Source organism: Protopterus annectens, chromosome 3.part0, assembly GCF_019279795.1.
Source record: "Protopterus annectens isolate FY-2018-M chromosome 3.part0, PAN1.0, whole genome shotgun sequence".
Lineage (NCBI taxonomy): Eukaryota > Metazoa > Chordata > Ceratodontiformes > Protopteridae > Protopterus > Protopterus annectens.
Window position 1 is genome coordinate 1050727452 of NC_056731.1, and position 27361 is coordinate 1050754812.

Genomic DNA, 27361 nt, shown 5'->3' on the forward strand with positions numbered 1-27361 from the left:
AACCTCCTACAAATGTATCCACTCTGAGTGTGCATGTACTCCTGTGAGAGGTCTTGCTACCTGCTGCCAGTATCACTGATGCCCACACACAGGATGGATGTCCGCCACACAGGAAATGTGAAGGGACCATGGCCACATGCTGTAGGGATTTGTAGTGGGTGCTTGCCATGACAGTGGTAATTCAATGCAGTACACGTGTCATTTTATAAATATATATATATATATATATATATATATATATATATATATATATATATATATGGCTATCTGGATTGGTATGTTTACATATATTTCCACCATATGTCCTGGACATGGAGTGTAGCCGTACCCCAGCCCCTACAGGCACAATGTCATAGTGCAAGGGGATGTCAGGTATGTACAGCAGGTATATTACTAGCCTGTTGCTACTGTCACTGGGATTGTCTTCACAGACATGGTGTGTGTGGATGCTGACATCTGCTTATAACATGTGTGCCATTGGCTACTGACAGACATCCTATGGACATCATTGTAATGTACTGCTGCTAGCATGTAATGCCCCAGTGGAGTGCAGCAGAGATATTGGCCACTTTATATGGAATTCGGACACACCCTGTACAGTCCAGAGGTATGCGCATTTTCCCTTAGTGCACCACATGTGTACCGGGCCTGACAATATGGATGTAGACAGCCATGTAGATGGGTATAACACATAATGACTGGTATACATTTGGCACCAAAGGTGTTGGAGTCACACACTCCTGTCTGGCCTGACACATAACGACTGCTGGCACAGAGGTGCTGTAGACACATACTATCCACTAGATATTGACATACATCTGTACAGCATCCTACTGGTCTGGCTGACATACCTGATGTTTAAGGGAGGCCTGGCAGCAGTACATCTGGCCCTACACTGCTAGGCATGTAACAATGCACTGTGCAGGCTACAGGCAGACTGGCTCAACACTGGCCTACATCTTGTATGGGGGAATGTACATGTACTTGCATATATAGCAGGCTCAACAGCCATGTCACAGCACAGGGTAAGATACACCTGTGTGACAGTGCATTACCACAACCAATGTGAACAGAGCCACAGCCGCATATGGTAGGCTAGCATAATATTACAGTATATGGACTATCTGTTCTACACTATCCGCATATGTGCCAGTCACAGAATGTCCCTACATATACTGAGCTGCTATACAGTTTGGTCTGATGGCTGTCTGGGGTTTTGGACATGTGTATGTATGGCCCTACAAACGTGTACGGCGAAATGGTACCATACAGTGGGGCAGCATGCAACATCTGATAGATGGGGAGGTAGGACAATGACATCTACCACAGTCTGTACACAGGCTAAAGTACATATTAACAATACACACACTGCCGACATTCACCATCACTACACAGACCTCAGTACTGTACAAACATCCATGGAATGTCCAGCTTATGTCATGAAATATAACCCCTACTGTACATGACATGTGTAGCACTCTAATATATCACTGGCTTGTTATCAGATATGATGACACTATTTATGACGTACAGCACATATGCACCACTTCATGCACGCCATATGTACAAACATTGAAAGTGGTGTGGCTGTCAGCACATACACAGGGCCAGTATAGACATATTGCTGTGATAACATTGCATAGTTTCCATTGTAACAGTGTTTGTTGCAACATATGTCCTATGAGGGATATGAAGTCAGTAACGGTCACGGCCTTCACCATCCACAGACTGAAATCCTCACACTACCATCTTCATTCCATAGAGGAATGCACTGTAGATAACACATGAAGCCATAGTCACAACACTGTCCAGTCTGCAGATGTCCCTGCAGATGGGGTTTTCTCATATACATGGAACTGACATGGTAGGTATTACTACATGTATGACATGCATATCCAGACAAACACTATTAAACCAACATTACTCCAAATGCAGTATAGCAGCACTTACAGTCTGTAGTCAGGTCAGGCACATCTCCCTCCTGTTTGTTGGCCTGTTTCCACAGTGTATGTTGTTGGAGGTGAATCCACAATCCATCTGGGATGCCGTTTGCCAAACAACAGATCTAGTTCCTGCTCACAGTGACTAAAAAGGCCCAACACCACCATGAGGTTCCTAGGTATTGGAATGTGTTTCCATGCAATTGGCTATGGGATTGTTACCACAGCTGTTCCACATGCAATCAGCTAGGGGAGGGCTGCAATTTGTGCAGAGACCATCAGCTGATCATGAGCATCACATAAAATACACATGCTGCTGCCTAAGCAAGGCAGGTGTGGATTCCCACATCCACCAGAGAGGGAGTGGGCAAGGCAGACAGAGGCAAATACATGTCAGGGAGGGGTGGGAGTGTAAACCTGAAGCATGTTCATGACACACAACTACCAGCACAGGGTATCAAACCCCTGACAACTATGCAGTGCTATCACAGTTCGCTGTAGATATTGGACGCACCACATGGGTTGATGTGGAGCACTCAGAACATATATGTGAGGGTGAGTGACATCTGCAACAGAGACACAGTAGATATACGGTAGGTGTCGTACACATGCCTGTCTGCATGTACAGGTGCCCACGTAAACACAGGCACACTCACACAGGGACGCACACACATTGACACACTTGGCAGGGCCAGAAGAGCAACTCGTCACTAGTGGGATTGCCACAACACATCAATGTGCAGGTGTCACATGCACCACATGGGTCATACAGAGGCCGTATGGGTAAAGGGTACGAGGAGATGTCACACATCAGTCAGCATGCTTCAGTATGCCCTGGAAGGGGTTGTAGTGAGTGTGGATGTGGACTTACGCACCATACAACACACACACATGAACACACAGGGTGACAGTTCTGACATGCATGGATGCAAGTCTACATGGGTGTGTGGTGGTCAACTGTGCCAGCAGGCCGTACAAGGGTAGACGATAGGTATACCTTGGCATCCAGCCACATGACAATGGTCTGCATTGTGGCTCAGGCTTATAGTTACGGCATTTGCCCACACAGGTGGTTATTGCATCCCCCATCCAGTCACCTGGATGACTATTGTGTGTGGCCAATGCTGTACACCACATGCCATGTATGTGTTCCTTAGTCCATGACATGGATGGTGTCTGGGATGTGCACACCTCCTACATGCATGTACAGTGACATGTGGAACTGTACCTGGGGTGTTTGGCCCATGTTGTGAACACAGATTATCATTGGATGTGCCAGTCTTGCCCACCTGTGGCAGGGACTGGTACTGGGCAGCAGGTTTACCCTTCACCTACATTGATGGCATGCCAACAGCATTCCCTGATGTCAGAGTCATCTGCCCATACAGGACATGTTGTCAGGCATGGTATGTCCATTGTGAGTCACATGTGAAGGTACCACAGGTGGTGCAAGTGTCCATTGGGGAACATGGTAGAGGTGCACTGTCTGCATGTACGTGCATATTGGGCAGAATGGCAGGGTGACATGCCCTCTGTAGCCCACTGCTATCACTGCTTAGCTACTATCAATGGCCAATATGCAGTGTACTACCCACGTATTGCATGCTGCCTAGGCATGTGTGTTCATATGACACGTGTTGAGTGTGTGCTCTAGGTAATAGTGGGGTTGCTAACTTGGATTGTCTGGCCTTGATGTCACATGTATAGGTATGGCTTTGCAGCCCAGTCTCCCAGCTAATTTACATCTGTTATCCATCTATGGTCGAAATTGTGATATATGGTAGGGCCACCATAAAATAAATTAGCAAAACCCCCTCAACAATGCCTACAGTTGACACACACTCACATCTACACAGGATACGGGTTATGAACACACACACACACACACACACACACACACACACACACACACACACACCTGTCATGTCTGGGAGTAGAACCCGTAGTTAACTATTTTATTACACTACAGCACTATGCAGTTATAGTATGCACCACTGACATTACTGGAGTACTACTTCCCTATAGGTGTATTTCACAGTGAATGACATCAGCAGGATTACCAAAGTAGGACATTTCATTTAACTGTACTGCAAGTGACTAGCTTAAAATTTATTGTTCCCTACACAGCCAGTGAGACACACACAAAACATCAACAATTAAGATGGGTGGGTATAGAACCTTCGATTGAGGTCTATATCACACTACAGTATGGAGCTGTTGTGGGACACACCACAGGGATTGCTAGAGACTTCCCTCCCCAAAGGTGTACTTCACATTGAATGACATTATCAGGTTTACCAAAGTAGGGCGTTGCAACTGTACTGCAAGTGACTAGCCTAAAATGCATCGCTCCCTACACAGACAAAGAGACACACACATAACATCCACAACTGACATGTACCCCTAATCAAGGTCTATATCACACTACAGCATAGAGCTGTTATAGGCCGCACCACAGGCATTACTAACTTTCTCCCCAAAGTGTTACTTCACATTGAATGACATCAGCAGGATTGGCAATGTAGGGCATTTGAAATGTACTGTGAGTGAGTAGTCTATGATGCATTGCTCCATACACAGACATTGCAACACACACAAAACATCCAGAACTGCCATGGGTGGAGATGGAACCCTACCACAGTCCTACATCGCACTACATCAGTACGCAGTTACAGGACGCTCTACAGAAATTATTGGGCTATGATTTCCACAGAGGTGTATTTCTAGGTGTGTGACATCAGCAGCCTTGACAAAGTCAAGTATGTGTATTGTATGGGGTGTGAGTGGCCTAAAAACACTGCCCCCTACTCAGTCAGACACACAGATTTACACACCATCACACACACTTGCCAGGTCGGGGGTCAACACACCTACCTCACTACTTTATCACACTACAGCAGTACACAGTTACATGGCACCCTACGGAGATTACTGGGCTATGATTATCCCAGAGGTGTATTTCTAGGTGAGTGACATCAGCAGCCATGACAAAGTCAAGTATGTGTGTTGTACGGGGTGTGAGTGGCCTAAAAACATTGCTCTCTACTCAGTCAGACACACACACACACACACACACACACACACACACACACACACACACACACACACACAGAGTTGCTAGGTCTGGGGTTAAACCACCTACCTCACTACTTTATCACACTACAGCAATACACAGTTACAAGGCGCGCTACAGAGATAACTGGGCTACGATTTCCACAGAGGTGTATTTTTAGGTGTATGACATCAGCAGCCTTGACAAAGTCAAGTATGTGTATTGTACAGGGTGTGAGTGGCCTAAAAACATCGCCCCCTATTCAGTCAGACACACACAAATTCACACATCATCACACACACACAATTGCCAGGTCTGGGGTTAGAACACCTACCTCACTATGTTATCACACTACAGCAGTATGCAGTTGCAAGGCATGCTATGGAGATTACTGGGCTATGGCTTCCACAGAGGTGTATTTCTAGGTGCATGACATCAGCAGCCTTGACAAAGTCAAGTATGTGTATTTTACGGGGTGTGAGTGGCCTAAAAACATTGCTCTCTACTCAGTCAGACACACACACACACACACACACACACACACACACACACACACACACACACACACACACACACACACACACACACACACACACACACACACACACACACACAGATTCACACACACACACACACACACACACACACACACACACACACACACACACACACACACACACACACACACACACACACACACACACACACACGCACACACACACACACACACACACAGTTGCCAGGTCTGGGGCTAGAATACCTACCGCACTACTTTATCACACTACAGCAGTTACAAGGCTCGCTATGGAGATTACTGGGCTATAATTTCCCAAGAGGTGTATTTCTAGGTGCATGACATCTGCAGCCTTGCCAATGTTGTGTATATGAACTGTACTGAGCGTGAGTAGCCTAGAAAGCATTTCTCTCTACACAGCCAGAGAACGAGACACGCACACATACACACACTCACACGGTTGCCAAGTCTGGGGTGAGGACTACTACCTAACTAGTTTATCAGTACAGCAGTACACAGTTATGGGACACACCATGGGGATTACTGAGATACAGCTCCCCCAAAGGTGTATTTCACATTGGATGACCTCAGCAGGCTTGTCATAATACTGCTATGGGGAGGGCGGTGTGTGCATGGGCTGTAACACATTCATGTTGGGGTTGACATGCCACATGCAGGCACACACAGGGTCATATGCCACAGGTACGTGTATACAGCTATTAGGTGACATCTTCTTTGTACAGTTATGTTGCACAGCTGGCACGTGTAACATACCGTCATGCTGACAGATACTAGTGGCTAGTATCTGCAGTGAGTGACACCTGCAACTCATGTGTTTAGGGCCCTTTGGCTGCGTGCTGGGTGGAACAGGCCCAGATGTCTCCTTGTCATGGTCACCCTCTTAAACACATTTATGTCCGTCTTTCTTTGGCTTATTATAGTGTGTTGTCCTTACATATATGTCTGTATTACTATCCATTGTGTATGCGAGGCAGGAGTGGTGCATACTGATGTATCTGCACTGAGAACTGCAACTGCCAGATATGTCTGGTCTACTGTTGTTTGCTGACATGGACTTCTTGTGTTTAAGTGTGTGAGCATGCCCAGTATGGCCATCTATACTGCATGTGTGGATCAAGTCCAGGTGGTTTGTACTGCGGTGCTGACCTTTGTGCTGTACACTGACAGGTAGCATGCTGTGTCTGCAGGGTATACATAAGTCATTTGGCATTGACTGCTGCTACATTTCTGCTTATTGGGGGTGGGGCACTAAACAGTTTCTACATTTCTACACAGGGGTGGGGAGGCACACCTGACTGTTACCATAAGTGTACATGGGATGATGGGGCACACCTTACACTTTTACACATTTGCTAGGACTGTACTGGTATGTCGGGTACACCATTTCAGTCTATAGTCTTACCTATCGTGCTGGATAGAGGCATACCAGTGTACTACAGATCGTAGCTTTCACTCCCTACATATTAGTTTCTGACTTCCTAGCCTTCACAACTGACATCCAACTGGCTGGCCTGCTGTAGTCTGTCTGTGTAGGGCTGGGGTAGGGGTTACCCATGGGGCTCATTCAGAGGCCATAGTACAGCATTTGTTTGTGTTTTTCTAGACCTATCCTGCTGGCAGTGACTGTTGTTGGGTATGTGCCCCCCCAACTGGCATGTGTGTGTCACTTACCTTGTAGTTGTCCCAGTACTGAGGGTGGTGATGCAGGGCTGCCTATGTCAGATGCACATAGTACACTCCCTATACATGGTTGAGCACAGGTAATGTCATGTTTGGCATCCATTTTATTGTATGTGCAAGTCAGAGAGAGGTGTAATTCCCTGGGTCCCTACTGCTTTGCATGTGCTATGTGTTGCCTCTTGGCCAAGGCCAGGGAATACTGGGCATGCCTCATTCTGCGTACTGGAACAGGCTCAGGTTGTTCTTCCTCTGAGTCACTCTGTGCCTGTGCAGGCCTTGGCACTGGTAGGGGGCTGTGTGACCCTGCCCCGTGCTGTTCTTGCTGCAGCTGTTTCATAAGGATCATATTGTGTAGCATGGCACATACAAGGACAATTTGGGTACTTGTAGTTGGTGAGTACTGCAAGGCTCCACCGGATGTGTCCACGCACCAGAACCATGACTTGACCATCCCAAACACACGCTCTATTATGATTTGTGTTTGTGCGTGTGCATCATTATGGAGTTCTTCAGCTGTGTGTGCATTTCTGATAGGTGTCATCAGCCATGGCTCCAGTGCATATCCACCATCCCCCACTAGGTGACTGTGTGGGATGTCCCCACTGGCAAATCTTTGGTACAGCTGTGTCAAATTCCAGATGTGGGAATTGTGGTAGCTTCCAGGGTAGCCAGCACACACATTCATTAATATGCCCTGGGCATCGCACATGACCTGTCAGTTGATGGAGGGAAAGCCCTTGTGGTTGATGTAGACCCTACTCCGCTCACCTAGTGGTGCTTTAATGCAAATGTGCGTGCAGTCTATTACATCCACTACTTCAGAGTATTCTGCTATTTGGTGAAAGAGATGCATATTGCTGTCCAATGCCTCAAGGGTGATGGGGAAATATACATGCTCACCAACATGTGCTGATATGGCATCCAGGAACTGGTGACGTACCCTGGATGCTGATGCCTGTAAAATCCCCATCATATCCCCAGTTGGCCTTTGGGAGGTACCTGTAGCTAGTATTCTTAGACCTACACATACCTTGGTATCCACTGGGATGGGTTCCTCTCAGTTAGTTCTGTGTGTGAGGTGTGGCCGGCACAGCTCAACAATTTGTTGTAGGAGGACCCTGTCCACCCTATAGTGCTCCACTATCTCCAGCTCATGTAGCCCTTAGTAGGTTACCCTGGGTCTGTACACTCTTCTCCATCTCCTCACTGTGGGTTGCTCAGCAGCATTCACATCCTCACCACCCTCAGCCTCTTGCACATACTGGTTTATGATAGCAAAAGCAGCCCCTAACATTTTTTCTCTTGCTTTCATTTTGTAAAATTTCCCCATCTGTATACACAGGTGGTGCGGGGTTTTTGGGAAAAACAAGAGGGAAAGGTGTTTGCATAGTTTATAGCGGTGTGCTGGGCTGGTCTGCTGCCTGTGTAATTGGCTGATTCCGATACATTTCACCTGTCAGCTAAGCTAGTTCTTTTTGATTACCTTCCTACTGCTGTTTTCCCTTCCCATTGCCTCCCTGTTTAAGTCCATGTGCGCGCCACACAAACAGAGTTCTCATATGTGCACAGAGCTGCTTTTTTCTGGTTTAACTTCCTTTTTCTTCCTGTAGCACCCAGTTACACTTTGTAAAGTGTGCTAGGCAGGCTTAGACACATCCCTGACTTAGCTGTGCTAGCCTAGGAGCAATCTCGGGCCACAGGTCTCCAATCTGCTTACAGTATGCCTGACACCCCCCATGATGTCACCTATATCCTAGTCTTGCACCCAGCTATTTATACTCTTACACTCTTGGGACCTGCCTCACACTCTGGGAAAATCTGGGATTCACTAACCTTTCCCTCATTTGCATAGGATTGCCTACTAATGCATAGTTACATGTCCCACACTGAGCCTCCCCCTTTAGCAACCACTACTCACTGGCCAAGTTGTCTTTTGCCTGCCATTGACTTGCATGGCAGAATACTGATTTTTGTTAGAATGGTCATTTTCAGTTTATTTTATTATTTCCCCCGATCCCATTTGCACGCCACTGCCCTATGCTTAAACAGCCGAGATTGGCGAAAAAAAATTAAAGTTGTTTAATTAATTTTTTAAACAGTTTGCAATGCCAATGGCCTTCTACTTGGCCATTGCCATGCTTCCTCAATAATATGCAGCCTTTATTTGGAGCTGTCATAGCTCCATTTTGGAATATGCAGAAATATACTCTGTTAGTAACTGAGTACATTTCTGCAGGTTGCTTGTCTTGCATGGACTATTGCAAGCTTCCTGGATTGCAATATCACCTAATTTGCATGAAGTTCTCCAACAAATTAGGTGATTTGCAAACCAGGGCTTAGTCCGTGCAAGATTAGTGCTGCAGCTCTCATGCCCTCCCCTGCCGGCTGTTCCTGGATCTCACGGCAGTCATATTGCCTGTGTGAGCTACTGCACTCATCTTGCACTCCGTGCAGGCTTTTGAGTATCCAGGGGAATGTATCAATTTATTCTAGTCTCTATTTTTCTTTCTTAATAAGCAAATTTAATGAGGTCTGTTAAAACCAAATAACTGACTTAGCTTCACTGATAGTGGTGAAAAGCTAATCTGAAAAGATTCTTATAAAGTAACAAACTAATGTCACAAGCTTCATGAAGATAAAAAGTAAATAAATTAAATCTTCTTCTTCTTCTTCTTTCGGCTTTTCCCGGTTAGGGGTCGCGTAAATAAATTAAATAAATCATCTAAAAGTGTAAAGAACATTTTAGCTTGGTCTCTTAAGAGAGAATGTTTTTAATTGTCTTAGGTCTGATAAAGACCTCAGTTTTGGTTGAAAACATTTATTTTTGGAGCTAAATTTGGATTTTATTTATTTATTTATTTTATTTATTTAAGATTTCTATAAAGCCTGAGGGAATTATATGATATATGGCTGTAATATACCTTAATCATTTAATGCTGAATATTTTGCTTTAAATAGTTTAAACTCTTCAGTTCAAAGTGGAATTGGAAGGCAACGTGTTTTATTACATATTACTTTATTATAATCATTTAATGCTGAATATTTTGCTTTAAATAGTTTAAACTCTTCAATTCAAAGTGGAATTGGAAGGCATCATGTTTTATTACATATTACTTTATTATTCTTTGTCACTGTTGCAAGCAGTTTATCATTAATGGATATTCTTACTGCAAAAAAGTTACCTGTCAAAGTTAAGTTATTAAATTTCATTCATTCTTTTATTCTTAATAGGAATCATTATATTAAATATAATTAGGAGGTGGATGGTTGTACAAGACCAATTTTTAAAATGGCATTCTTTGATTCAGGGTTTTTTTGTAAATGTAAACATGTACAGTATCTATCAACATACATTAGTAGACTGCTGAATATTTAGTTTAGATTAATCATTTCTTTGGATCCCTAAAGGTCATCAAATGAAACTTCATGTTTGTTCATGAAATTCTAAAGGTGTACATTTGTCCTGGGGGTCTACCTGATAACACCAATACACCAAAACACTGACAACAAAATAACTGCCAAGAAAAAAATGAAAAAAAAAGGTTAAAAACACGAAATTTCACATGCCCAACAAACCAAAATTCTGACAATCAACAAAACAAATACCTTTCCCAAAGAACACACACACAACACAAGCACACCAAAAACCTTACAAACCTACACTAAACCTTATATACACAACTATCTATGCACTAACCTTAACCCAAACCCTAACCCTAAGGTCCGTCACTATCGCACACTTACCTTACCTGCACCCTAACCCTAACTCACTTAATCCGCCCCTAACCCTCAAGTCCGTCACTATCACACACTTACCTTTCCCGCACCTTAACTCACTTAACCCGCCCCTAAACCTAAACTCCGTCACTATCGCATACTTACCTGACCCGCACCCTACCCTAATGTCCATCACTATCACACACTTGCCTTACCCACACCCTGACCCTAATGTCCGTCCCTATCGCACACTTACCTTAACATGTCGGTGTTCTCAGCGTCAGGATTCTCAACTGTCGGTCTTCTCCGTTATCGATCTTCCGGTGTCGGTGTTCTCATTGTCGGCGATCACCGATTTCGGCATTTCAGGTAGACTTGTCCTGGGAACAAAAGCTATTTTGTCATCTTCTGTAGAAGTATAAAGACAAAACTGCATGTCTACAGGAATCATTTCATCATACTAAACTGCAAAAGAAGATAGCATAGACACATGTCAGCGGCTGGCAAACTAATTCTGTATGACAAACATTATTAAAAATAGTCGTCCTGATATCTGGTTTAGTAGATCTAAATCTGGCAAAACAAGTAGATGTTATTGTAAATTTCCTTCTGTTTTGAAATCCACAAACTATTTCTAGTAGTAAAACAACCAAAGCCAAGGCGGAAAATAAAACAAATAAAGATAAAAACCACCAACTTCAGGTACAAATAAACCAGGTCCCAGAATTGCAGAAAAAGAATTTTATATCTTGAATACAATAGCAGCAAAGGAACAGTATCCACAAATACACAATACGTTTGTTAAGATAAAACCTTCCTTTATATAATCCATTTTATCCAATTAACATTTGAATTAAATTTTTGCCCTACATGTTTTAATAAAATTTACCATAAAACCAATGAGGTATTTAAATGTAATATTAAATATTTAATACATATGTGTATCAATAAATACATATGTTAAAAACATAATTTAATGCATATATTATATATATAAATTACTTAAAACATTTTAGATTCTTTCACCATCAATACAATATATTATTCCTTTTGTATGTTGTAATAGTTAGCACCATCTAGTGGTTAATTACAAAAACACAGTAAAATTTCCAGTGAAAATTACAATAAGCAAAATAAAAAACTTTAATGTTTAAAACCTACTAATTGTATTACCTAGAAATTTGATTTTAATGAATTTAAATGAACTTGTCACATGTTTGTAAAATTTATTTGAAATTCCTTAAAAAATGCTGTCTATACTAAAATGTGTTTTAATTTAAGGACTGGCAAGAGATACCATATCATTAAAACCAAAATTTCTACCTGAGTCAAGTATTAGCTGCCAATGCAACTCTCTATTTGTGTGGAACTACTTCACACAAAAAATTGGTAACCTGACGTTTGACATTTCGTAGAATGTTTGCTCAGTGCATTTTTATCTTTTTTCATCCTGACATCATACAGGTGCTCGTAAATCCTTTGTTTGAGCTTCCTCTCGCTTTTTCCAATATAAAAAGAGGAGCATTTCTTACATGTAGCAATGTAAATAATACCACTAGTATCACAATTTGCAAAGCTATCCAAAAATAATGTCTTGTTCCTTGCTTCCAGATACATTGAGCTACCAGTTTGTAAATAGGAACAATAATTGCACCTTCCACATTTAAATAGTCCTTTCTTTGGTTTACTTTTCTTAGTTGCTCTATTTGATTTTTGACCATTTTCTAAAAAGTTCTTTATATTTTTCCCTTTTCGATAAGTGTATGTTATTTCTTTATCAAAAATGCCTTCTAAATCAGAAATTTCTGAGAAGGCATTCCATTCTTTAGCAAAAATTTCCTTGATTAGAACTGAATGTTGGTTGAAAGTTGTGACTAACCCTGCACTATATTGATCAGTGTCACCATCGATATTTTGCTTTGTTGTTGCAAAAGAACCCTTCCTTTTATTGTTTACTTCTTCCAAGATTTTGTTGAAGTAATCATTTGAGTAACCTCTCATGACAAAAAACTCTCTAAGTACATCAACTTCTTTGATAAATTCATCGTCCTCAGATGTCATTCTACTTGTACGAACAAGTTGCCCTTTTACTACTCCTTTTTTCTGGAAGGGGGGATGGCAACTATTGAAGTGTAAATAGCTATTTGAAAACGTTTCCTTTCTATATATCCTTGATGTAAACTTTCCATCTTGTTTAACAATGTTGACATCTAAATAGTTTAATGTCTTTGAATCAAAGTTCTGAGTGAATTTTAAAAATTCTGTAGTTTTATTAACATAATCGAACAAGGCCTCGAAACCACATTTGTTACCCTTCCAAAAAAAGCAAAGATCATCAAGAAATCTTACATATAGTACCCATTGGTCACTGAAAGGTGAATTAAGTAGAAATTTCTCCTCCCAAAATGCCATGATAATATTTGCATAGGTTGGTGCACAATGTGCACCCATAGCTACACCTTTTTCTTGTCTGTAATATTCCCTTGAAAATAAATGAAATTGTTTTTTAACACTATTTCCATAAGGGTTAAGGTGTTTCTAAATTCTCTATGGGTCAGTTTCTTGCTGGCTATTAAAGCCTCTTCAAACCACTGTAATCCAGTTTCATGTGGAATATTACCAAAGAGATCCACTACATCCATTGTGCCAAAATTCAAATCTTCACTATACAAGGATGGTTCCACTTTCCTTAAAAAGTCCCACGAATCTTTAAGAATAGAATTTCTTCCATCTAATACTTTTTTAGCTTTCACATCAACGAACTTTGCCAGTGGAGCTGTGGCCGATCCATCTGCCGACACTATAGGCCTTAAAGGGGGGTCTGTACTGTCTTTGTGTACTTTGGGGATGCCAAAAATGCATGGGACCTTTGGTTTCTCAACTGACAAAAACTTGTAAACTTCTTTGTCAATAGAACCTTCCAGTAAAAGGTCATTCAATAGTACATGTATCCTTTTGTAGGCTATATTAACTTCATTAAGTGACACTCTGGTATATTTGTTTTCATCATTCAATATATTCAACATTTTGCCTTCATATTCTATTGCTTGCATGACAACCACTCCCCCTCCTTTGTCTGGTTTCATCACCCTTAGTTCACTATTGGCACTAACCTCCCTCAAGGTCTTGATTTCTCCTTGAGACAAGTTTGGATGTATACGCTTGTTTGTTAGTTGTTTTCTAACTTCATTTTCAACCTTGATTTCAAAATTCCTCAACTGAGGACTTTTAAGTATTTCATTGTGAGGCTGACTAGTCTTACCTTTGAATATTAATTCAAGATTCTTTTTTCTGGTGAACAACTTAATGTCAATTAATAATCTGGAAATATCTACTCTTTGCCTGGGGACAAAGGTAAAACCTTTTGAAAACAAATTAAACCAAGAAGCGTCTACCTTCACATTAGAATAGTTGTAAATATTAAAGTGACCATACATTGCCACTGTTAGTAATACCTGTACTTAATTCCACCTCTCCTCTCTTCTCACAAATATAGTTTTTTGAATTGTAGTACACTTTTTCTTGATTCATAAGCCTTTCTGATCTTCTAAGTGGGGGGTATTCTTCATTGTTAATTCGGTCAAACACTTCTGTCATTTCTCCCTCATCCCACCCAGCACTGAAAGTATGTTGTTTGTTCCAATGACCAAATGTTTGTCTTGGAACATACCTGGGTTTGGGGTAATGACTCCTGTTTTTATATTCTTCAAGGTCTCTCTTGATTTTGTTAATTTTCCTATCCTGCACTTCAATGCATTTACTTTCTATGTTTTTAAACAATGCATGGTATTTTTCTCTCTCTATATCAACAGTAAATTTTAAATCAGTAGTAATGGATTTGTTAATACATTCAATGTCAGTCAGTAACTTTTCCATCAACATTTCATTATTTCTAATAATTGCTTTCATAATTGAAAACCCACAATTATCAAACGTTTCAATCAGTTCCTTGTGAAATTCGATCCTTCTATAACATTATTAGGAAATTTACAAACCCTAAGACCTTTAGGAACAATCTTGATAGCCAAACAATGTTTAAGATATGTATTGTCCATATCTAAGGTTTTGTGTTTAAACATAAAAAAATCCAAGTCACTTAACATTTTAGAATCGATACACTCGAACTCACAACATTGTGCTCTTTGTTAAAGTCAAATTTCAATTTTAACAGGTCAGATACCAAATTTTGAGTACCTGTTGTATTTTGCATTCTGTCCTCTGAAAGCCTTCCAAACTGTTTGCATTATTCTCCTCACCAAAAAAACAGAAGAAGTTAGTTGAGATCAAATTCAAGAAGCCCCAGTTCTCTTCTCTCCTCCTCTCTCTCCTCTTTCCCTGGTTCCTGGTGGAGTAGAAAAAACCAACGTAGCCATGGATTGGCTGGGGGTGTAAACAACCCCCACCTGTGTTGTGTCCTGTCTAATTTTTACGAGCTCTCCAGTTTGAGTCCCTGATCTGCACCCGTTTGCGGCTCCATAGAAACTGATAAAACAACAAAGCGGAAAAAAAAAATAATAATAATAAAAAACCAACCCACTCAGGTACAAATAAACCAGGTCCCAGAATTGCAGAAAAAGAATTTTATATCCACTGCGTGTTGAATACAATAGCAGCAAAGGAACAGTATCCACAAATACACAATCATCAGTAATGACCAATATGATAAAACCTTCCTTTATATAATCCATTTTATCCAATTAACATTTGAATTAACCAAAATACAACATTTTTGCCCTACATGTTTTAATAAAATTTACCATAAAACCAATGAGGTATTTAAATGTAATATTAAATATTTAATACATATGTGTATCAATAAATACATATGTTAAAAACATAATTTAATGCATATATTATATATATAAATTACTTAAAACATTTTAGATTCTTTCACCATCAATACAATATACTATTCCTTTTGTTTATTGTAATAGTTTAGCACCATCTATGGTTTATTACAAAACACAAAAAAAGTAAAATGAAAGTGAAAAACAAAAAAAAAAAAAAACTTAATGTTTTAAAACCTACTAATTGTATTACCTAGAAATTGATTTTAATGAATTAAAATGAACTTTCACATGTTTTTTTAAAAATTTATTGAATTTCTAAAAAAAACTGTCTATACTAAAATGTGTTTTTTATATACAACTCCTAGAGTTTTGCTGCCCTTAATTTAAGGACTGGTTAACCTGACGCTTGACATTTCGTAGAATGCTTTTCAATATAAAAGAGGAGCATTTCTTACATGTAGCAATGTAAATAATACCACTAGTATCACAATTTGCAAAGCTATCCAAAATAATGTCTTGTTCCTTGCTTCCAGATACATTGAGCTACCAGTTTGTAAATAAGACACAAATTGCACCTTCCACATTTAAATAGTCCTTTCTTTGGTTTACTTTTCTTAGTTGCTCTATTTGATTTTTGACCATTTTCTAAAAAGTTCTTATATTTTTTCCTTTTCGATAAGTGTATGTTATTTCTTTATCAAAATGCCTTCTAAATCAGAAATTTCTGAGAAGGCATTCCATTCTTAAAAAAAATTTTCCTTGATTAGAACTGAATGTTGGTTTGTGACTGACTAACCCTGCTATATATTGATCAGTGTCACCATCGATATTTTGCTTTGTTGTTGTTGTGTCTTTTACCCAAAGAACCCTTCCTTTTATTGTTTACTTCTTCCAAGATTTTGTTGAAGTAATCATTTGAGTAACCTCTCATGACAAAATGTAAATAGCTATTTCTTTCTATATATCCTTGATGTAAACTTTCCATCTTGTTTAACAATGTTGACATCTAAATAGTTTAATGTCTTTGAATCAAAGTTCTGAGTGAATTTTAAAAATTCTGTAGTTTTATTAACATAATCGAACAAGGCCTCGAAACCACATTTGTTACCCTGATCATCAAGAAATCTTACATATAGTACCCATTGGTCACTGAAAGGCGAATTAAGTAGAAATTTCTCCTCCCAAAATGCCATGATAATATTGAAATTGTTTTAACACTATTTCCATAAGGGTTAATGGGTCAGTTTCTTGCTGGCTATTAAAGCCTCTTCAAACCACTGTAATCCAGTTTCATGTGGAATACTACCAAAGAGATCCACTACATCCATTGTGCCAAAATTCAAATCTTCACTATACAAGGATGGTTCAACTTTCCTTAAAAAGTCCCACGAATCCTTAAGAATGGAATTTCTTCCATCTAGTACTTTTTTAGCTTTCACATCAACGAACTTTGCCAGTGGAGCTGTGGCTGATCCATCTGTCTGTACTGTCTTTGTGTACTTTGGGGATGCCAAAATGTGGGACCTTTGGTTTCTCATTCAACTGACAAAAACTTGTAAACTTCTTTGTCAATAGAACCTTCCAGTAAAAGGTCATTCAATAGTACATGTATCCTTTTGTAGGCTATATTAACTTCATTAAGTGACACTCTGGTATATTTGTTTTCATCATTCAATATATTCAACATTTTGAACTTTGATTCAAAGACATTAAACTATTTAGATGTCAACATTGTTAAACAAGATGGAAAGTTTACATCAAGGATATATAGAAAGCAAATAGCTATTTACACTTCAATAGTTGCCATCCCCTTGATGTACTTAGAGAGTTTTTGTCATGAGAGGTTACTCAAATGATTACTTCAACAAAATCTTGGAAGAAGTAAACAATAAAAGGAAGGGTTCTTTTGCAACAACAAAGCAAAATATCGATGGTGACACTGATCAATATAGTGCAGGTTAGTCACAACTTTCAACCAACATTCAGTTCAGCTCAAACAAAGGCACCTGTATGATGTCAGGATGAAAAAGATAAAATGCACTGAGCAAACATTCAATACTTGACTCAGGTAGAAATTTTGGTTTAAATGATATATATAAAAACACATTTTAGTAAAGACAGCATTTTTTTAAGGAATTTCAAATAAATTTTACAAACGTGACAAGTTCATTTAAATTCACTAAAATCAAATTTTTAGGTAATACAATTAGTAGGTTTTAAACATTAAAGTTTTTTATTTTGCTTATTGTAATTTTCACTGCACTAGACGGTGCTAACTATTACAACATACAAAAGGAATAATATATTGTATTGATGGTGAAAGAATCTAAAATGTTTTAAGTAATTTATATATACAATATATGCATTAAATTATGTTTTTAACATATGTATTTATTGATACACATATGTATTAAATATTTAATATTACATTTAAATACCTCATTGGTTTTATGGTAAATTTTATTAAAATAAAATGGATTATATAAAGGAAGGTTTTATCATATTGGTCATTACTGATGAAGTTATTGTATTCAACACGCAGTGGATATAAAATTCTTTTTCTGCAATTCTGGGACCTGGTTTATTTGTACCTGAAGTTGGTGGTTTTTATCTTTATTTCTAGTAGTAGCAGTAGGTGAAGGAAAAGTATATCTAAATTCTAAAAAAAAAAAAAAATCCAGCCATGAGATTCAGTAGCAAATAGAATCAATCTACCACAGATTTTATAATATCACTGGATATCATATGACAGCTTTTGAGATCTCACTGGATGGACTGCTAATTACTGAATCTGATTCAGATGACAAAATGAATAAGTGTCACTGATCAGTACACAATACACTAAAACTCAAATCACTTAATACTTTGACTCTATAAATGAGCAAAATATCAAACATGTAAAACACAAAATTCCACCAGCAGACACACCACACTAGTACCCAGAAATCAAAACTAAGTACAGAGAGAAGCACCAGTGTAGAAACACAGCAGTCACTGTTCAAAGTATCAATAGGTAAAATAGGCAGCAGGTGAAACAAATCCAAGTATGGAAACACAGCAGTCACAATTTAAAGTAGGCAGCAAACAACAGGCAGCAGATAAAATAAATCCAAGTTTAATGCATATGCAAACTGGTAGGCACTTTTGCTATGGAATCATAGCTTCTTCAAATCCTGGATCTGAAGAAGCTATGACTCCATAGCAAAAGCACTTACCATACTTAGATTTATTTCACCTGTTGCCTGCTATTTCCTGCCTATTTTACCTGTGGATACTTTGAACTGTGACTGTTGTATTTCCACACTGTGCTCTCTCTGTACTTAAAATATCAAACATATTGAAACCAGATCATTTACTATGCAAAGAAAATAATTTTCTGCTATTGGTAAAAGTCTGATCTCAGAAATCAGCCAGTATTACCAATAATGAAAGAAGGTCTCTGAAATTATACAACATATTAGTATTATGATTAGATTCCTTTCCGTAGCTGCATTCCAAACATTTTGGAATTCACATGGAAAGCCTACATGGCCTCTACATAGTTGTTTTACAGGGATAACAGGACATACTGCCTATGTTGAGTTATCCAAGGCCTTTGACACTATCCCCCATTCAGGTGTCATAGTGAAGATCTCCCATTTGGGAATTAGGCTATACAGTACTAGATTGATAGCTAACTGGCCCAATGACAGAACACACACTCTCAAAGTTGGGGACTGCACCTTCACCACTAGCCCATTCACCAGTGGAATACCACACAAATCTGTGCTGGGCCCTCAACAGTTTTGGAAATACTTCCCTGAAGCACAGGCAACAGTAGATGGCATGTGGTTTACCAAATTTATAGATGACTGTTAACTGAACTGCGGTGGTGGTGCTGCGGTAGCGTTGTCGCCTCACAGTAAGACGTTGTCCTGTTAGATTCTCAGCTAAAGCATCTTCTGTGTGGAGACATGTGTGAATGGGCGTACCTTCATTGAAGGCTGTGCATCAGGGCTGGCAACTCGGCACATAAAAATCTACTGCCAATCATTAGGGGACCGGACTTCCGCTGTGGCGACCCCTAACCGGGAAAAGCTGAAAGACACAACAACAACAACAGATGACTGTTAACTGGATGCAATCATATTGAGTCCCCTAATGATGGTAATGTATTAGAGTAGGGGATGGAACAGACTGATGACTGTTGAAAAACTCACAGACTAAACTTTAAGCATACAATGACTTTTTGTCACCTTTGTCAATGAAGTACCCCTGCTAATTTTGATATACAATACACTACCTCCCAAGCGAAAACACAGTGTTGTGAGACTTTGGAACACATGCTGATAGCAATCTACACTTTCTTCACTATGTGCCCATAGTGGTGACACACACAATCTGCATTGCAGACATCAGACATATGGACATCACATCCAAGAACACAGTAGTCATACCTCTGCTCTACTCTACCCTTATCACACCAATAATAGAGTACAATGTTCACATCTCTCTGTACCTTGCCAGGCACCTGCAGCAACTGGAGAGAACAGAGGGTTGTGCCTAGGAGACCCTCAGGTCTCCAAACATGACATACATGGAAAGACTTGACATACCTGTCACTGTACTCGGTATCATGCAGGCTGCTGAGAGGTGACCTATGGCTGCCCTGCAGAGTAGTCTCAGAACCATCCCTTCTGGAAATGATGTACATCTGCAATTCAAATAGGGCAACAATAATTTGCCCCAGGGATCTCGGCCTAGCCTATGACATAAACAGAACAGGCTGGGGAGACAGATATGTCCCACCACGATTTCCACTCTTCCATAATAGGCTCCCGCTATGTGTGAAGCAGTGTTTCTCAAACAACCTTGACAACTGGTTGGGTGATTGTAAAATCACTTCTGGGCTGGCAACTGTGTCCCTCATGGACAAGGCCATTTGGTGCTGCTCACAAACATGCTCTGCTAAAAATGTCCATCCACCTATTCTCAGTAAATGGTACTTGTGTTTTTACACTGCTAGGCTTCTAAACACCTTGGTGCTATTAGGCTAGCATCCTCATATAAGCCTATGAAGCTATGTGCCTAAGCAGACCTCCTAACCTGATGTCTCCCACATGGCCTGCTGATGTCATCTATTGTAAGTTCACCTGTACTCCTGTTCAATAGTCTGTGTACTTAGACAGGTAGGGGCTCTGTTCTCACTACACTCAACTTGGTGAGTGTTTGTGTGTGTGTGTGTGTGTGTGTGTGTGTGTGTGTGTGTGTGTGTGTGTGTGTGTGTGTGTGTGTGTGTGTGTGTGTGTGTGTGTGTGTGTGTGTGAGCACTTCCTTGACATTACAGAGAGCATTTTACACCAGCATGTGGGACACTGTTATCTTTTCCTCAACAGACCTCAACAGACACTGTTGATATCAGCTATGTTACATTTTTGGATATGCAGTACTCCCACCAGGGCAGGGTCAGAGACTGGCCTGTGGCCATGCAGAAGTCACGTCATACTATAAAATAAAGTTTACAGTGACATGACTTTTATTCTAGTCAGTGTAGGCCCTATATTATCTTGCTGAGAAAACCCTGTGGTCTCTCTAGCTGCTATATGTGTTTGATGAGGGACATGTAAAAAAAGAGCATTATACTCAATTGGTGCTGTAATCAGGTTTGACTACAGTGTTGCCACACAATCCCAATATCTCAATATGATAGCATGACTTATAGTGTGCAAAACATAGGCTTTCAATAGCAGTGTGGACACTTGGTGATCAAAGTTCAGATTGCTATCTAAATGTGTTCTCTTCACATTTGTCACTGGGTTTCTGCACAGCAGGACTGCTGTCCATGCTGTGATTAACATGGAGCTCTACTTGTCACATGGACAGCCTTAGAAACATACATTTATGCATTTATTTGTACATATTGTGCCTTTGTTACCATTCATTTGTGTGTGTTAGCTCCTCCTGTATTCTTTTATTACCATTGGTGAACTCAATGATTGCACACAGTATGCAAGAATCAGCAAACTTGGTAAGCCAAAGACAATATACTTTAGCCTGAATGTTTGAGAAATATAGTTCAAACAGTGAAGGGCCAATGACAGATCCCTGGAGTTTGCCAATGGTGACAGCTCTATTGGTACGGGTTGATTCCCCTTCTTTCACTTGTTGTGTTCTGTCAGTGAGCCAATTGCTTACCCATCAACTAATGTTAGGTTTAATCCCCAGATTGGGGGTTTTCTCATTGATACCTGTGTGTGTATGATTGTGTCAAAACTTTAGTCCAGATCACAATAGGCAGTAAGCACTATCTTACCTTCATCCAGTCCTATTCCATGGAATCAATGTGCTATGACAACATCACAGGTCAGCTATGGTGTGAACCAGCACATACACCTTCCTTATATGGCTGGCTACACAGTTCAACACACCCTCCACATGGCCTATGTTCCCATACAAGGGTGTATATCAACATGCATCCACCTGAGTTGGGAGGACCGCACCTGATGCATGCATGTATAGAGTCATTCTGACTCTCCTTGACTGTGAACTAGAATAAGTCATCATGGGTGTCTTCTACATGTATACAAGTAATATTCTAGTTGTGTGCAATGGACCTGTGTGAGTTGTAACTGCTGCATCAGGTACGTTACATCTGATAGATGTCCTCAAAGAGGGCATTGAGAACATGCATGGTGACAACAGTATCATCTTGTGTAACTTGTACAGATGAAAGCATTTGACACAAAATTACACTGAGATATTCAACCAACACTGTCATATGTGGCCATAAACAGTTATATTACTAAATTGGTAGACCATTGTATGACACATGTGGCTTCTCACTATGTTAAAATGTGTGACGTGACGTATTTCTCAGGGCCAGTGATCAGGTTGGTACATCAGGGGTGTCTGCTATTCCTGCCCATTAGTTAAGTCATGGACATCAAAGATGACATATTATGTGTTCAAACAGCTCCCTGAAGGATAACAGCTTTTGGGAAATCATTGACTCCAAATGAGATATTAGTATAAAACAGACAGTATCAACACATACCAGAGACTGCTGCCACAGCCATGACAACACCTGCGTTGATGAGATACATGGAGGGATTTCTTGAATCAGGAAACATACACACCACCCAAGTATACTGTGGACATCACACCCTATAATCAGACCAATAGGTATGTGACCTATGTCCTGGGGTAGACAGTAAGTGGTACATCCATCAGGATGTGATCACAGTGCTGACTACTCCCTGGAATGCAACACACGTACTGGGTATGTGAGGGACATGCACATCAGAGGCCATAATAACTTCATGGTTCCCAGCCTTCATCACATGAATTACTGTGTACAATGTACCCTTCTTCATGTACCTCCCTACATATCTTTCAGTGATGTGTAACTGAAGTGTGCCAGCTTTGTCATAGTACACTGTCACACAGTTTATTGGCAATACCTAGTATTCTTTCTGTGAAGTATACATGACTGTCTGATAGTGCGAAACATCAAATTGTTTCACCAGATGCATGTGTGCAACCTGTTCAGCTTATGCAAACACTGTATATATAGGTGTTTAACAACATTAATGACATGAATATCTTTTGTGACATTGTGGATTGTGCCTTTGACATATGCCATTCACACAAGGCAACTAGCCTGTATTGCCCATACTGTCACATACAAGTATACTAGTGATCCTCCTAACTCCTCCTACAGTATTACAGTACCAAGACAGTGTGTGTGGTTACCTTCATAGAGTGTGGATTCATCATAATAGTTGTCAAGCCTGTGTGTGTGTGCAGGCTCATCTCTTATCACTCCACATCCCATATGTTATGTCAGAGGCACGGGATTAGTGGAGGTGTTATTATGATATTGTCTATGACTGTAGTTGGTTCTTGTAATGTTTGTCATTAACCTATACCTGTACCACCATGCTGGAGACCTCTGCTGAGTGTGCACTCATATTCAGGTAAATCAGTTTGCACAGCTTCCCAATATGCATACTACCACAATTGTATGTCAGATCTCTGATAGATTTCATCTGCATTATTCATGTAAGAATGTTTATCTCACACACAACTCCTCCCCATTGTTATGTCACCTTCTGTGACAGTCACAGATAATACATTTTCACTGGATAGTCTGCACTGTATCCTATAGATATGCATTTGACGTTGCTGCTAAAACCATCTTCCATTGACATGTTTGCCTTACAAACACAAGGTATGGGATTAATTTTCACTCTTGGGAAGCATTATTAGGCTTAAAAAGCCCCCCTGGGAATGTTAGTCTACTAATTACCTATAAAGCTCTTATGAGACTTGGCAAAAGGATGTAAATTAGGATTATAAAATTACTGGTTAATTCATAAATATTACATTGTCGTTTAAGTTCTATGGCCACTTATAGGTAGTAAATTAAACCATTGTCACTGAGCAAATATCAAAATCAAAAAGTAGAAAAGGTTCTAAACATATTAAGCTATTAGAAAGGTTGTGTTAGAAAAGGTTCTAAACATATTAAATAGTTAATGTTAAATATTTTTTTTTTTTTTTTTTCTCTCAGGTTGCCTAACTTGTATATAGTGTACATATGGTGTATGTTTTATTTCTAGATAATTTATCAAAATCTCAGGAAGGTTGTTATCACTAGATGAATTGTTATATGTTCATTTATGCCTTCTTGTTATGTATAATCTTTTAATTGTCTTGCTATTCATATAATTAATAAAAAAGTTTTTGAGAAACAAAATCATAAAGTATATTATGCAACAACTTTCATTCTAAAGATTGTGTCTTGTGATTCTAGGATGATCCGTGTACTTTTCTATGCCTCACTAACTTTACCAGTGACTGTATTTACTGCTATGTTATGTATACTTTGAGTAAGCTACTTAAAATAATGTGCAAATTCAGAAGGAATACCTTGTGAAAAAAATTGCCAAGTGTGGGGAATGTGAACTATTCAGGAAGGCTTCAGAAGCCAGCCTCACACACACACACACACACACACACACACACACACACACACACACACATATATATATATATATATATATATATATATATATATATATATATATATATAGGTTCATAGGTTCATAGGTTGGTACTAGGCTAACAGCCCTAGGGCCTATACAATATTTACTTCCCTGGACCCCTGTCTAGCAGGGTGACTGATGTGATCCCTGGGGTGAATTTCCTATCTCCCATCCAATCGTCAAGGTTCCTTTTGAAGAGAGCCAAGGAGGCTCTCTGCTTGACATGTATGGGCAGTCTATTCCAGAGTATGGGCAATCTCTGGGTCAGAAACCTATCCCTCCAGCATGTTTTGTTCATTGTGATGACAAGGTTTAGATCCCTGCAGTGGGTAGCTCTGAGAGATTGGGATTTCTTTAAGTGGAGCATGTCCAGCAGCTCAGGGTTTGACATAGCCTTGTATGTTAAGCCGAGATCACTTCTGAGTAGACGATATGCCTACAGGGTATCTGCTTTAGGCCTGTGATTCTTTTAGTGAGGTATTTCTGCGGCCTTTCCAGCTGTTTGTCTTGTGAAGTTCATACCAAATGGGGCGTTGCACTCTATAATGGGTTTAATAAGGGACAATGACCTCCTCTTTTCTGGATGAAAAGCCCTTAGTGATGAGGTGTGCCACATAGAAGGATTTCCTGACTGTTGTGGCGATGTGGTTATTGAAGGTGAGTCCACTGCCCACCTATGTCCCTAAGTCTCTCATCACACTTTCAGTGTTTAGTGTACTGCCACCTATGTGGTAATTCATGGGTTCATGTTTTTTTCCCAAAGGGAATAACTATACATTTCCTGGCATTAAGCTTGAGCCCATGGCTTTGGCATCAAGCATCTGTTTCTGTAAGGCTGTTTTGTAGAATATCCACATCATTTGGGGATTCAATAATGGCTCCCAGTTTGCAGTCATCTGCGAAATTTGTTAGCCAGAGTCCCTTAGTGTTGGCCTGTACTTCAGAGAAGTAGATGCCAAACAAGAGCGGTCCCAGGACTGAACCCAGAGGTACTCCATTTGTCACTTATATAAAATATATATCACATTCAGACACTTATCTTCATACACACACACATATATATATATATATATATATATATATATATATATATATATATATATATATATATATATATATATATATATATATATATATATGTGTGTGTGTGTGTGTGTGTGTGTGTGTGTGTGTGTGTGTGTGTGTGTGTGTGTGTGTGTGTGTGTGTATTTCTTTAATGCTATAGACATGCCATTAGATTCTCTATAGCTTGCACGACATGCGAGATCGGTGCAGGAGCTCCAAAAGGCAATATGTCTGCTGTACGATCCAAGAACAGCTTGCAGGGCATGCACGAATGCTCCTGCACTAATCCTGCATGGACTAAGCCCCTGTATGCAAATCACCCCATTTGCAGGAGAAATATATGCAAATGAGGTGATTTAGCAATCCAGGAAGCTTGCAACTAGTCATGCAGGACTAGTGCAATCTGCAGAAATGTACTTGGTTAGTAACCGAGTACATTTCTGCAAAATCCAAAATGGAGCTGTGACATCTCCAAATAAAGGCTGCATATCATGTAGTAAACATGCCAATGGCCAAGTATAAGGCCACTGGCATTGCAAACAGTGAAAAAAATAAAATAATCAACTTTTTTTTTTTTAGCCGATCTCGCCCTTTTAAGAGTAGGGCAGTGGTGCACAAACGGGATCAGGGGGAAAATAACAAAATAAACCTAAATTAAGCATTCTAACCAAAATCAGTGTTCTGCCATGCAAGTCAATGGTAGGCAGAAGACAACATGGCCAGTGAGTAGAGGTTGCTAAGGGTGGAGGCTGAGTGTGAGTCATGTAAATATGCATTAGCAGGCAATCCTATGCAAATAAGGGGAAGGATAGTGAATCCCAGTTTTACCCAGCATGTGAATCATGTCCCAACACTTTAAGAGTAGGAATAGCTTGGTGCAAGCCTAAGAGTTAGGTGACATCACATGGGTATGTATCGGACATACTGTAAGCGGATTGGAGCCCTGTGGCTTGGGTTTGCTCCTAGGTATGTCTAAACCTGCCTAGCACTCTTTACAATGCCTAAGCGGGTGTGCACGCCGCGCACCAGGTTTCAAAGGCAGAAAAAAAAGTTTAACCAGGAAATAGCATCAGTGTGCACATTTGTGCACTGTTTGCATGGCGCGCCCCTGGGCTTAAACAGGAAGGCAATGGGATGGGAAAACAGCAGTAGGAAGGTAATTAAGGAGAACTAGCATAGCTGGCAGGTGAAATGTATCAGAATCAACCAATTACACAGGCAGCAGAACAGCCCAGCCCAAAACACTACTAGAAACTATGCAAACACCTTCCCCTCTGTTTTTTCTGACACTCTACACCACCAGTGTAAACAAGCGGGGAACTTTTAGCAGTCACAACAGCAAAATGATAGGGACTGCAATAGCTATCATACAACAACTTGTGGAAGAGGCTAAGGGTGGTGAGGACGTGAATGCTGTGGACCAACCCACAGTGAGGAGAAGGAGAAAAGTGTACAGACCTAGGGTAACCTACCAGGGGATATATGAGCTGGAGATAGTGGAGCACTATAAGGTGGACAGGGAACTCCTACAGCAAATTGTTGAGCTGTGCCGGCCA